Source organism: Callospermophilus lateralis, chromosome 12, assembly GCF_048772815.1.
Source record: "Callospermophilus lateralis isolate mCalLat2 chromosome 12, mCalLat2.hap1, whole genome shotgun sequence".
Lineage (NCBI taxonomy): Eukaryota > Metazoa > Chordata > Mammalia > Rodentia > Sciuridae > Callospermophilus > Callospermophilus lateralis.
The window spans coordinates 69,869,902-69,883,418 of record NC_135316.1 but is presented as its reverse complement, the minus strand read 5'-3'; the positions used below and the strand labels follow the sequence as shown (position 1 = coordinate 69,883,418).

Here is a 13,517-nt window from a genome sequence, read left to right as displayed (position 1 = left end):
ACCCAATATTTATACCACACCCAGGCAGAGGTCCTCTTCAGATTGCCCCCAGTGACTTGGATAAGAGCTATAAGTCAGGTGTTTTAATAATAGAATATGTTCTAGGTATCACTCAGAGAAAATTAAATGAGATCTCTTACAAATTAAAGCCTATACCTTTGACTTTGGGGTGTGCTTGGGATTGAACCCAAGGCCTTGAGCATGCTAAGCAAGCACTATACCACTGAGCTACATCTACAACCTTTAAAGCTTATGCCTTTCATTGAACCATTGCCCATAAAACAATGAGTTAATAAGTGTTTGTTTGAAACACTCCTTAATGAGTGTGTGTGTGTGTGTGTGTGTGTGTAAAGAGATTTTGGAAAGATGGCAGTAGGCAGGGATGGAGTAGTTTTAAAATGTCTCTGAATCTTCAAATAAAATAATGGAACTACAACAAACCAAAAACCTATAAAGACTTTCAACAGAATTAGGAAATAAGATATCTCCATGACACAAGAATATAAGCAGATAAGGGCAAATTTCTGAACGCCCCAGACTACCTGGGATTTGCATCTGAGCAGGAAAAGGCAGAGTGGAACAAGTGGTGTCTATCAGTCTTAAGTCCATTTTATGAGACTAAATAATTCATTTAAAAAGAGAGGTTTATTTTGGCTCATAGTTCTGGAGGCTGGGAAGTCCAAAATGGAACAGCCTCATCTGGCATGGGTCTTGTACTACTTTGACTATGGCAGAAAGTAGAAGGGCAAGCAGTCACATGCAAGAGACAAAACATGAGGAGTGGCCACACTGTATCACAGTCCACTCTCCTGGTAACTAATCTAGTTCCCCAAGATGAGAATTAACTCCCATGAGAGCATTAATCCCTCCAAGAGGACAGATTCCTTGTGACCCAAACACCTCTTAAAGGTCTCGCCTCATCCTCACACTGATATTTTGGGGACTAAGCCTCAACATAAGTTATGTTAGAGACAAACTATATCCAAACCATTGCACTGAAGACCTGAAAACAGGAAAATGCCCACATATTTGCTGGAAAGCATGAAACCTGAGGAGGTTTGCCCACTCCAAAATGTAACAAAGTAAGGAGTCTGCAGTGGGATTGAAGAGACTGGAATGGCCTAGCTCAGTGAAGCGAAGAAATTGGGACATAAGAAACAGCAGATCCAGGTAAAAGTGAGGGAAGGAAGCAGAGCCAGGAAGTCCAAGATCAAAAGCTGCTATGTATTGAAACCTAACAAAAATAATGGAAGAGGAGTTAAAGCCCACTTCTTTCGAAGATTCAGGAAAATGCACTTCACACAATAATGAACAATAGAGAAGCATTGAGGTAAAATCCTGTACAATGTAATTTGCTGATATTAGAAGTATAAAAATAAGTCAGGTGAGATGGCATATGCCTGTAATCCCATCCACTCAGGAGGCTGAGGCTGGAGAATTGCATGTTCTTCAGCCCCAGGCAATTTAATGAGAATCTTCTTTCAAAAAATAAAAAGGGATTGGGGTGCAGCTCAGTGGTAAGAGCAGCCCTACCATTGCTCTAGAATAAATAAATAAGAGCAAAAGTAAACATCCCAAGCTCCCAGTGAAACAATTCACCCTACCTGTGAACTGAACCGGAGTCTCATCAAGCCACTGAATTTAACAGATCTTTGCAGGAAATACACAGGACAGAAGAGCATGAACCTCACAGATCCAGAGTGTGACAGGTCAAATGATCCAGATTGTGAGAGAGACAGGTCAAACCATCTAAATTCTTTCTATAAGCATTTTATTCTTGATCTCCTATTTATTTGCTTTGTTTGGTGTTATGCTTTAATTTTTAAATGTATAAAGAACCAAAAGTCCCTTCTACTGCTCAGATTCTCCTTGAGGGAACCATCCAATACTTATGATAGAATTAAAGAATGCAATTGTAGTCCTTTCCACTCATTAATTATCCATGAAATGAAATTAGACCTGACTCATTGACTATTTTTTAAATTATTTTTATTTATTTTATATTTTTCGGCAAACACAACATCTTTGTTTATATGTGTTGCTAAGGATTGAACCCAGGCCGCACGCATGCCAGGCAAGCGTGCTACCAATTGAGCCACATCCCCAGCCCATAGACCTGACTCATTGACTCTTTTTTTTTGTGTGTGTGGGGGGGATACCAGGGATTGAACTCAGGTGTGCTTAACTACTGAGCCACATCCCCATTTTTTTAATTGTTTTTAAATTTTGAGACAGTGTCTCACTAAGTTGCTTACAGCCTCACTAAATTGCTGTCTTTGAATATGCAATCCTCCTGCCTCAGCCTCCTGAAATGCTGGGATTTCAGGTATGTGCCACTGCACCTGGTTTGAATTCTTTAATTGATAAATCAGAGGAGAAAGAACAAAGGAATGAAGAGATGTCTGCAAATCAAGAAAAGCCCAATTTTTTTAAATAGATAAGACCAAACTATGATGTCTAAGGATACAATTTGGCTGATAAGGACAATTTAAAATGTAACAAAGCAATCACTATTATCAAATCAAGTTTATTTTATAGAAAAGGAGGGATAGAATTAATTGAAAGGCACAAAAAGGTAATACTCTAATTCTACCATTTCTTGTTTTAGTTTATAATTGGTAATTTTAAATTCCTATTTCTTGTTTTTAAAGTTACTAATTGGGGCTCTCTGCTCCTCCCCGTTCAACAGACAGCTTCATCTTCTTGTTTTATGTGGTGTCAGCAGCATCTGTGACATGATGGTGAAGGTTGGGGTGAACAGATTTGGCTCTATTGGGTCCCTGGTCACCAGGGCTGCTTTCAACGCTGGCAAAGTGGATATTGTCACCATCAATGACCTCTTCATTGACCTTAACTACATGGTCTACATATTCCAGTACGATTTCACCCATGGTAAGTTCAATAGCACAGTCAAGGCTAAGAATGGGAAGCTTGTCATCAATGGAAAGTCTGTCTCCATCTTTCAGAAACAAGATCCCACCAGTATCAAATGGGGTGATGCTGGTGCTGAATATGTTGTGGAGTCCACTGTTGTCTTCACTACATGGAGAAAGCCAGGGCTTATTTGAAGGGCAGTGCCAAAAGAGTCATCACCTCTGCTCCTTCTGCTTCCATATTTGTGAAGGGCATAAACCACAAGAAGCATGACAATTCCCTCAAGATAATCAGCAATGCCTCCCGTATCAACTGCTAGCCTCCCTCTGGCCAAGGTCATCCATGACATTGTAGAAGGACTCATGACCACAGTCCATGCCATCACTGTCACTCAGATGACTCCTCTGAGAAACTGTGATGGCCTGGGGCTGCCCAGAATATCATCCCTGCATCCACTGGCGCTGCCAAGGCTGTGGGCAAGGTCATGCCTGAACCGAATGGGAAGCTCACTGGCATGGCTTTCCATGTGTCCACCCCCAATGTGGATCTGACCTGTCAACTTGGAGTAAGCTGCCAAATATGATGACATCAAGAAGATAGTGAAGCATGCATCAGAAGGTCCCCTGCAGGGCATCCTGGGCTACACAGAGAACTAGGTTATCTCCTATGACTTTAACAGTGATACCACTCTTCCACCTTCGATGCTGGGGCTGGCATTGCCCTTGATGACTACTTTGTCAAGCTAATTTTCTGGAATTACAATGAATTTGGCTATAGCAACAGGGTGGCCGACCTTATGGTCTACATGGCCTCCAAGGAGTCAGAGCCCCTTGTGGAAGGACTCATTGACCACCTGCCCCAGCAAGAACAAAGAAGAAGAGAGAGGCCCTCAGCTTCTGGGCAGTCCCTCAACATGCTGAGAATCTCCTGTCATCCCAATTTCCATCCAAGACCTCCTGAAGAAGGGGAGGGGCTTAGGGAGCCTTAGTTCACATACCATCAATAAAGTTCATTGTATCCCAATAAATAAATAAAAGTTATTAATTGGTCACCTTTTGTTAAAAAATGATTTCCTGCATTTTCCTTGGTTTCCCTGGGAGTATGGTTCATATAGAAAGACAGGACATATGCTTAGTGGAATGGGGCACAGGAGGCAGCTTCTGGGGTGACACAAACTGTTCTATTCCTTGTCCTGAGTGATTACAAAAATGTGCAAAGTCGTGAGATTAGTGTGCATGAAGGAGAGGTAGAAGGGAGCCAGCTGAAAAAAAGAAAAAAATGTTCTACTAACACAGAAAAGCACATATTATCAATGACATTAATGCATTTGCATAAAACTAATAAGCAGGTGTGGGTCTATCTCAAAATAAATTTTAAAAGAGAGCATCTATCCATGCATGCAGGTAAATTTAGGCATAGCCCACTTAACAGCAGATAAATGTGTAAAATATCCTTTCAAAGTTCCTTTTAGGAGCAAAAAGGGGGTCACCTAAGGTGCCAGTAGTAATCTCAGGATTCTGGATGCTGGTTGCATGAATTCAGTTTGTGAAAAATTATTGGGCTCTACCTTTATAATGAAAGCACTTTCTATAAGCATATTATTCTTAATCTCTTGTTTATTTGCTTTGTTATTATGCTTTAATTTCTAAAAGGCATAAGGAATCAAAAATCCCTTCTATTGCTCAGATTCTCCTTGAGGGAACCATCCCATACTTATGATAGAATTAAAGAATGCATACCAACATGTAGAACTGGAATTGTAGTCCTTTCCACTCATTAATTATCCATGAAATTAAATTAGACCTGACTCATCAGCTTGCTTGTTCTTGACTGGAAAAGAGACTGGACTGTGGTGACTCTACCACCAACACGTTGGTCTGGGAGTGACTGAGCACCTACAGGTCTACCCCATGGAACCTAAGAATACCCATGGTTGCTGACTGCTGAGTTCAATCCCAATGAATGGGCCCAAGATGGGAATTGAAGAAAACCTCACTAATGACAGTCTGGGAAGAACAGAGGTCAGAGATTAAAAAGTAAATAAAATAGTCTCCATCTCTTCCTTCATACTAATGAATTTTGAGCTATGGGCTCTAATATCACTTTATTTTTAAAATTTTTTTGGTGGGGGTACTAGGGATTGAAATCAGGGGCACTCAGCCACTGAGCCACATCTCCAGCCCTATTTTGTATTTTTTTTTAACAGGGTCTCACTGAGTTGCTTAGTGCCTTGCTTTTGCTGAGGCTGGCTTTGAACTCATGATCCTCCTGCCTCAGCCTCCAGAGCTGCTGGGATGAAAGGCGTATGCCACTGAGCTCAGCCATAGCCTCTAATATCTCTTTAAAGCATAAATTAGCCTATTTTTCATTAAATAACCTCATGGAAATGAAAACTAACCATTAGAATTTCTCTTTAAATTTTTTGATCCTATTAACTCTGAGATTCCAGAGTCCCTCAAAGAAATCTTCACCTAATGGGATTTGCTGTAGCTACCATTCTTGGTTCCTAAACCTCATAAGGCTTCTGGGAAAGGAAGTAGTACTTTTTGTTCCCTAAGAATATTGGTCATTTGAGCTCCTTGGCCAAAAAATGCTTTGGAAATACCAAGACTTTCAAAATCTCTCTCTAGGTCAAATACCTTGTAGGAAGCTCTCTGCTATAGTTTGGATCTTAAATACTGCCCCACCCCCACCCCCTGCAAGCCAATGTATTAAAGGCTTAGCCCCCAGCTTGCCATTATTGGAAAGAGGTAGGGCCTACTGGGAGTTCTTCTGTTCCCTGGGGAGGCGGGTGCCTGTGAAGGGAATAGTGAGGCCCCAAACCTTTCTTCCTCTCTCTCTTGTTTCCCCACCATGAGAGGCACAGATGTGCTCTCCCACATGTTCCCCCACCATGGAGGGCTGCCTCATCACAGGCCCCAAAGCAAGGGGGCCAACTGATCCCAGACTGAAAATGCTAAAAATATGAGCCAAAATAAACCTTTTCTCCCCATAAGGTGATTATCTCAGGTTTTATCCCAGTAATGGAAACTAACACAGTATCTAAGCAACAGTAAATGTGAACAGATGTCAAAAAAGGATCAGCAGCATCGCAGATCTGACCTGAAACCACAAATATTGGATCCCAGCAACAGGCCCCTACTCACTCTCCACTCTCTCCCCACTCCAGACTCATGGTTAATAAGCAGGATCAGGGCCACCTGGGGAGGATTTGGCTCCAAGAATAAAAGCATTTGTCTTCCCCGACCACAGCCACCATATGTGATATAGTCACCCTAGGCCTCCTCCATGACCATAAAGCCCAGGAATGGGTACCTGTGAATTCCCCTTTTATCCTTCATGTATTCTTATCCAAATCCAATTTAAGTTAGCATGTCATATGTTAAGCCTGTGTTCTACCACAGAGCTATCCCCCGAGGCAAGTGCAAAATTTCCTAAGGTATGGCACCAAATATTTCTCTAACTTCAAAGAGATCCTATTTTTTTTTTCCTTTACGTACTGGGGATTGAACCCAGGGAGTGCTTCACTACTTGGCTACATCCTCAACTCTTTTTTTATTTCAAGACAGGATCCCACTAATTTGCCAAGGCTGGCCTGAACTTATGACCCTATTGACACAGCCTCCCAAACTGCTGGGATTATGGACATGTGCCAACACACCCAGCTCAAAAAGAGATCCTGTAAAGGATAAAAAAAAAAAAAAAAAATACTCTGCTGGGCACTGTGGCAAACACCTATAATCCCAGTGACTAAGGACGGGAGGCTGAGGCAGGAGGCAGGAGGATTGAAAACCCGAGACCAGCCTTGACAATTTAACAAGACCCTGTCTCAAAATCAAAAATAAAAAAGATTGAAGATGTATATCAGTGGTTCAATCATCATAAATTCCCTCGCTTATGATACTTGTGCACTGTTAATAGGCCTACCAATAGATTGATATTTTAAGAATATAATTTAGGGTACTTTTCATCATTATCTACTGGATCCAATAATGGAAACCACATCAGCTAAGGATCCTGAGAACAACCAGACTGATGTCATCCTTATGTACCTTCCCATGTCCACTCTTCACCAACTTTCCTTGAAAAGAGCCTGAAAACCCCAAAATTGTCTCTTACTCTCACAATGGCCTGCATTTTCCCTTGAAAGTGGATTTCTTGCTTTCCTAAATAAATCTCTGTGCCTCTACTGATGTGGGCTGAAATTCTTTTTCATCACGTATGTCAAGGACCCCACTTGTCCTGTATTGAGTTCCCCTTTGGGAACTCCTTGGGCCCTTCTGGTGGTATCTCTTGTCTGGTGACAGGTTGTAAGACTCTGAGAAGTCATGGTGAATGACTGATAACACTTTCAGAACAGAGTCACCCAGAGTTATTCTGAAGCTGCACTGCTGTGAAATAAAATGCTTTCTTCCACCAGGTACAGTGGTATACACCTGTAATCCAGCAGTTTGAGAGGCTGAGACTGGAGGACTGAAAGTTCAAAGTCAGACTCAGCACTTTAGTGAGGCCTTAAGCAACTTAGCAAGACCCAGTCTCTAAATAGAAAAATTATTTTAAAAGGGCTGGGGATGTGGCTCAGTGGTTAAGCACCCCTGGGATCAATCCCTGGTACCAAAATGATGATGATGATGATGATGATGATGATGATAAAAATGACAACAATGACAATAAAATGCTCCCTTCCTTCCCACCTACTGCCAGTGACATGAGAATATAAACATCATGAGGATGCATGACAACCTTCTTCAGATATCATGGAGACAGGACACTCCAGCAGACATCTGTGTAATGAAAAGAGTATGTGTGGTAAACTACTAGAATAATGTTGTCTGTTCCAGATCATAAAATAATTTTATTTTTGGATCAATCCAGACCTCAGAAAACTGTGAAGCAGGATGCCTTTGTTCTGCCTAACAGCAGAATTATTTTTACAGAATTAAAATTTAGGCCTACATTGAAGGAAATAAGAAATAAGCCATGTGAAACTCACTACTAAATTTTCTATAGGGCTCTTTGTTGTTTTTGTTTGTTGTTGGTACTGAGGATTGAACCCAGGGACACTTACCACTGAATTACCTTCCCAGCCCTTTTTATTTATTTATTTAGAGACACGTTCTTGTAAGTTGTGGGGAATGGCCTCAAACTTTCAATCTCCCTGCCTTACCCTCTCCTAAATCAATGGAATTAGAGATATGTACCACCTTGCCTGGCTTCTATAAAGATTTTGTTGAAAATAATCATATGATGAGGGCCACTGGGGAAAACTTTGTATATCTCCTTTTCAGAAACCAAAGAATGTTTCCTAGAATATTTATTTTTTACTCAGAAATTATGGTGAATTTTATAGCTTAATCCTTCTTTTGCTTTGATAGCTAAAAGCTTCCAACCTAATTTAGAGCCTATCTCTATTGATTGTGTAGAACTTGGTGACACCTAGTTTGTCACCATCCTTACTCCTGACCTTATCTTATTTACAGTTTTGGTTTGTACCAATTCATCAAATACTTGAAGGATACTGGCTACATAGAACTCTAAAAGCTGCTACCACTAAATTTTCAACCAAGGCATAGAGTAATAAAAAGAAATTCATAAACTCTCCAAATTATGTTATCTCTAATTCCCACTCCAGTGTGCTCTTTATTTGAAAAAGTGGAAAGTAGAAGATAAGCTATCTTCCTTCTGCAGCAAGTTGACAAGCATTTATCCACCCCTTCTTCACTACTTCCTAAGAAGTACTTGTTGCCCTTTGTAGCAAGAAATTTATGGGTCAATTTTTTAGATCAAAATCACACACACACACACACACACACACACACACACACACACTCACACACAACATGCATGTGAAGTTGTCCAAAAAAAGCCACTGCCTGTCAGCCTCAGGACTTAAATATGGAACTCCCTTAACTCTTCTCAGGTGTGTGTGTGCTTCTTGTATCTTCAAAACATTTTCCTTCTAAGTTGTCTATACACAATATTTACACTTCCACATGCTTTACTTTCATTATTAAGTTTGATATCTATGAGGAAAACAATGCTTTAGAAACTAAATATGAAAACATTCTTGGGGGTAAATATCCTGACAATACAATTAGTACTAAAGTTCCCTTTGTCCACTTGCTCTTCCTGAGCCTGGATGCCTTCCAGAGTCAGCCACTGTTGATGCATGTCCTTCCAGATTCATGCATGATCTTGCAAACATATACATCTATAGTAATATGTTGGTTTGTATTGTGTGTCTGTGTTAATCAAATGAATGTTGTACAGGTTATACTGTTCTGCAACTTGCTTTTTTGACTTAATATATCTTAGGGCAATTTTCCTACTCAAAGGAAAGAGGTCTTTTCTTGCCTGCAGCCTGTGCAGGCAACAGAAGCTGGGTCCCCTGTGTGGAGTGGGTTGGCTGAGAAAATACAGTGAAAAATCACATGACACAGAAAATAGTTTTAAAGAGCAGGGGCAGAACAGCTTTAACCTTAAGGGTCAAGCTTCCATGCTGAAAAGAGAGCTTTATTTATATGGGAGAACTTTAAAGGCTTTCTATGGAATGTTCTTAGCCAATTAAGGTAGGCTGTAGGCTGTCCAGTTCCCAATGGGTCATACCCAACTCTGGAGCTAGGAGACCTAGCTGACTGAAGACAGAGGTCACATGCATTTTGCACAATCCATTAAGACGGAGGAGCCACAAAATAGCTTGCAGTGCCAAACCAAAATCTCCTTGGCTCCAAGGCCAAGTGAAGATGCTCAAATAGCTCCAGGGTGGCTCCCCACAGTGTTTTTTATGTTAACTCATCCAAATACATCTTCTGGCAATAGCTGCTGTTCTTCCATCTTTGCTCTTGACTATGGCACTGAAAAACACCTAATGTACAGGTCAAAAAGGAAAGTGGAAAATCTTTTTGGCGGTAATGGGAATTGAACTCGGAGCCTCAGGAATGCTAGGCAAGCATGTGACCCCTGAGCTACTTTCTCAGGCTTGAAATTCAGAAAATCTGAATATTTAAGTGTGACTACCTCATAATGTCACTGTGCTGGGATATGGTCTAACCCAATCTTATTTACTTAGTCTTGGTCTGAAGTTCATTCACTTAACAGTTATTTAGTGGTTATAATAGACACTGTTCCAGGTTCTGAGGAAAGAGCTGTGAGCAAAAAAATACAATCTCTACTTCTATAGCACCTACATTGCCTTGAGGGGAGACAGACAATATAATAGAAATAGTAGTTGGTTAATAGTAAGTGCTACAAAGAAAGAAGGAAAAAAAGAATAATGGGAGGGCAAGGAATAGCTCAGTGGTAGAGCACTTGCCTAGTATGCTCCAGGTTCTGGGTTAGATCCCTAGCACAGAAAAAGAAAGGAAAGGAAGAATAGGGTTCTCTGCCGGGCCCAGTGATGTACACCTGCAATCCTAGCAGCTCAGGAGACTGGGGCCAGAGGATTGCAAGTTTAAAGCCAGTCTTGGCAATTTGGCAAGGCCCTAAGCAACTCAGTGAGACACTAAAATAAAAAATGAAAAGGGCTGTGGATGTGGCTCAATTGGTTAAGCACCCCACTGTTCAATCCCTGGTTACAAAAAAAAAAAAAAAAAGGAATAAAGAATAGGGTTTTCCAAGAGTCCAAGAGGAGGCCAGAGATTATAATTTTGTTGTTGTTTTCTTTTGTCAGGGAATGGAATTTTATTTATTTAAAAAAATTGGGGGGGATACTGGGAATTGAATCCAGGGGCATTTTACCAACGAACTATATCCCCAGCATCCCCTGCTTTTTTCCCCTTTCATTTTGAAACAGGCTCTTACTAAGTTGTTGAGGCTTACCTTGGATATGATCCTCCTGTTACCAGCCTCCTGAGTTGCTGGAATTATAGGTTTGTACCACTGTGCCTGGATAGGGAATGGCAATAAGATACAAGAAATGATTTATGCAACTTCTGGGTGATCCCCTTTAAGGAAAGGAATCCCTGTTGATTCCTTTCTTAATGGCTGGACAATGAATATGGGTGATGTCTTATTTGAATGGAGGTGTGTGGGGAGGTGAATGAACTTGTGGATAAGAAAAGAGAAAGTAGATTTTAATTTTAGCTGTAATATTACCCATTTAAAAAAAAAGAAAGAAATCTTGAAGCAAATATTAAATGTGTTAGCAGTTGTTCATTGTGGTTGGTGGAAACGTGAATGCTTACTTTTAACAACTCTTAATCAGGTGCAATGGTGCACACCAGTAATCCCGCAGTTCAGGAGGCTGAGGCAGGAGGATCCCCAATTCAAAACTAGTTTTGGCAACTTAACAAGACTCTAAGCAACTTAGTAAGACCCTGTCTCAAAATTAAAAAAATAAAAGGTCTGGGATGTGGCTCAGAGGTAGAGGGCCCCTGGATTCAACAGTGCCAAAAAAATAAAAATTCCTTTAATGTCTATATATTTTCTAATATTTATTTATTTATTTATTTATTTATTTATTTATTTTAGTACTGGAGACTGAACACATAGAGTCTAAGTCATATCCCCAGTCCTTTTTATTTATTTATTTATTTATTTTATTTTGAGAAAGCATCTTGTTGAATAGCTCAAGCTGGCCTCAAACTGGCAACTTCCTGCCTCAAACTTCTGAGCAATGGGGATTACAGGTATGCAGCACCATGCCTGGCAGTGATATTTTTTCAAATGTATAAAAAGAAATTATAGTACATTCATCTGCTAGAATGTTTATAATAATTTAAAATAGCATTTCAGGAGAATAGTTAATGGCTGGCTACAGTGGTACATGCCTGAAATCCCAGCATCTCAGAAGGCAGAGACAGGAAAAAGAGGGAAGTTCAAAGCCAACTTAAACATTATCTCAAAATAAAAAATAAAAAGGACTGGAGGCGTGGCTCTGATGTAAAGCCCCCTAGGTTCAAGCCCTAATACCTAGAAAAAATATAGTTAATGATGTGGGTTAAACATCTGGCTGATTAGCTTAATAATCATCTATTAGATTTTGGTTGGGAGGATAGTACTGGGGATTAAACACAGGGAAGCATTACCACTGAGCTATATTCCCAGCCCTTTTATTTGTTTACTTATTTTGAGACAGGATGATCTCATTAAGTTGCTCAGGGCCTCACTAAATTGCTGAGACTAGCCTTGAACTTGTGATCCTCCTGCCTCAGTCTCCTAGGTTGGTAGGACTACAGGCATGCACCACCACACTGGGCTAGATTGTTTTTGTTTTTGTTTTTGTTTTTAACTAACATAAAAAGGCTTATTTAACTAATCTATTTTTCAAAAATAGCCTCAACCAGATCATGGAATTAGCCTGCTCATAAATCTCTTCTCTTAGAGCAAGTATGAAACAAAACCAACAAATGCTTAAAAGTCATCTGATGGAGAAATTGCTTTACCATCCATGTGATGCCCTATAAACATATTAAGAAAGAATAGGGGTTGGGGATGTGGCTCAAGTGGTAGCGCGCTCGCCTGGTATGCGTGCGGCCCGGGTTCAATTGTCAGCACCACATACCAACAAAGGTGTTGTGTCCGCCGAGAACTAAAAAAATAAATATTAAAAAATTCTCTCTCTCTCTCTCCTCTCTCACTCTCTCTTTAAAAAATAAAAAAAAAATGAACTGGGGCGGGGCTGGGGATGTGGCTCAAGCAGTAGCGCACTCGCCTGGCACGCGTGCGGCCCAGGTTCGATCCTCAGCACCACATACAAAGATGTTGTGTCTGCTGAAAACTAAAAATAAATTAATAAATAAATATTTTTTTTTTTTAAAAAAAAGAAAGAATACTAAAATGTTAACAGTAATTATCTGTGGTTTTTCTGTAGTTTAAAACATTCTAAAATATGTATTATTATCTGTATAATCAGGAAAAGTTCATATTTTTCAAAGTTAAAAGAAATATTCAAATTTAAGAGCATCTTAGAGTCTAATGACCATTTTATATTCATCAAAGACACTAAGAAAATTATATTCATTATGATACTTGGTGTTTTTGCTTATAAGAAAGGAATCGTAGATTCTCAGTGAGGTCTCAATGCAGTAGATGTTGTTCTGGCACTCACAGATAGACCTTGGTGGCCCTCTGTTGAATATAACCAATCTCCCAGAAAAATAAGTCTCAAAGGCCACTCTATGACCACAATGTATCAAGACAAAAACAAGACCATGTCATGTTTTAACATAGGAAAAATGTGAACCTTGTCCAACTGGGCTAGAGAATAAAAAATAGTATTTACTAAATCCTGGGGCATTTTTTAAATCATCTGCTGAAACAGAATAGTTAATGCCGCCAAACAATATATTCAAAGAGAGAATCTGACTAAGTCAAAATTTCTGACCTAGATTCACAAGAAGAAATATATTTGGGATTTAGTACATACATACATAAATTTAAACAAAATTGACATAATACTCACCTTTACTGTGATTCACCTTTTCATGTGATTCACTTTCTTTTCTATTTCTTTCTCTCTTTTTTTAAATTTAACAGTTGATTTTAGCAAAGAATGATTCACGAATGAGGCAACTCTCAGAACCAAAAGAGATTCAGAGAGCTATGCTCACTATTCTATTTCTTTTTCAATAAAGCTGTTCACTACTCACTAAATTGTTTTCTCAAACTTCAATTTAAAACACGCTGATTAGGTTTTAGATATA

General features: G+C 39.7%; 1 pseudogene; it reads left to right on the top strand.

The window, feature by feature from the left end:
• The first annotated feature begins 2,738 nt into the window (after positions 1–2,738).
• On the top strand, positions 2,739–3,862 carry LOC143411425 (glyceraldehyde-3-phosphate dehydrogenase pseudogene; annotated as a pseudogene).
• Positions 3,863–13,517: the final 9,655 nt, after the last annotated feature.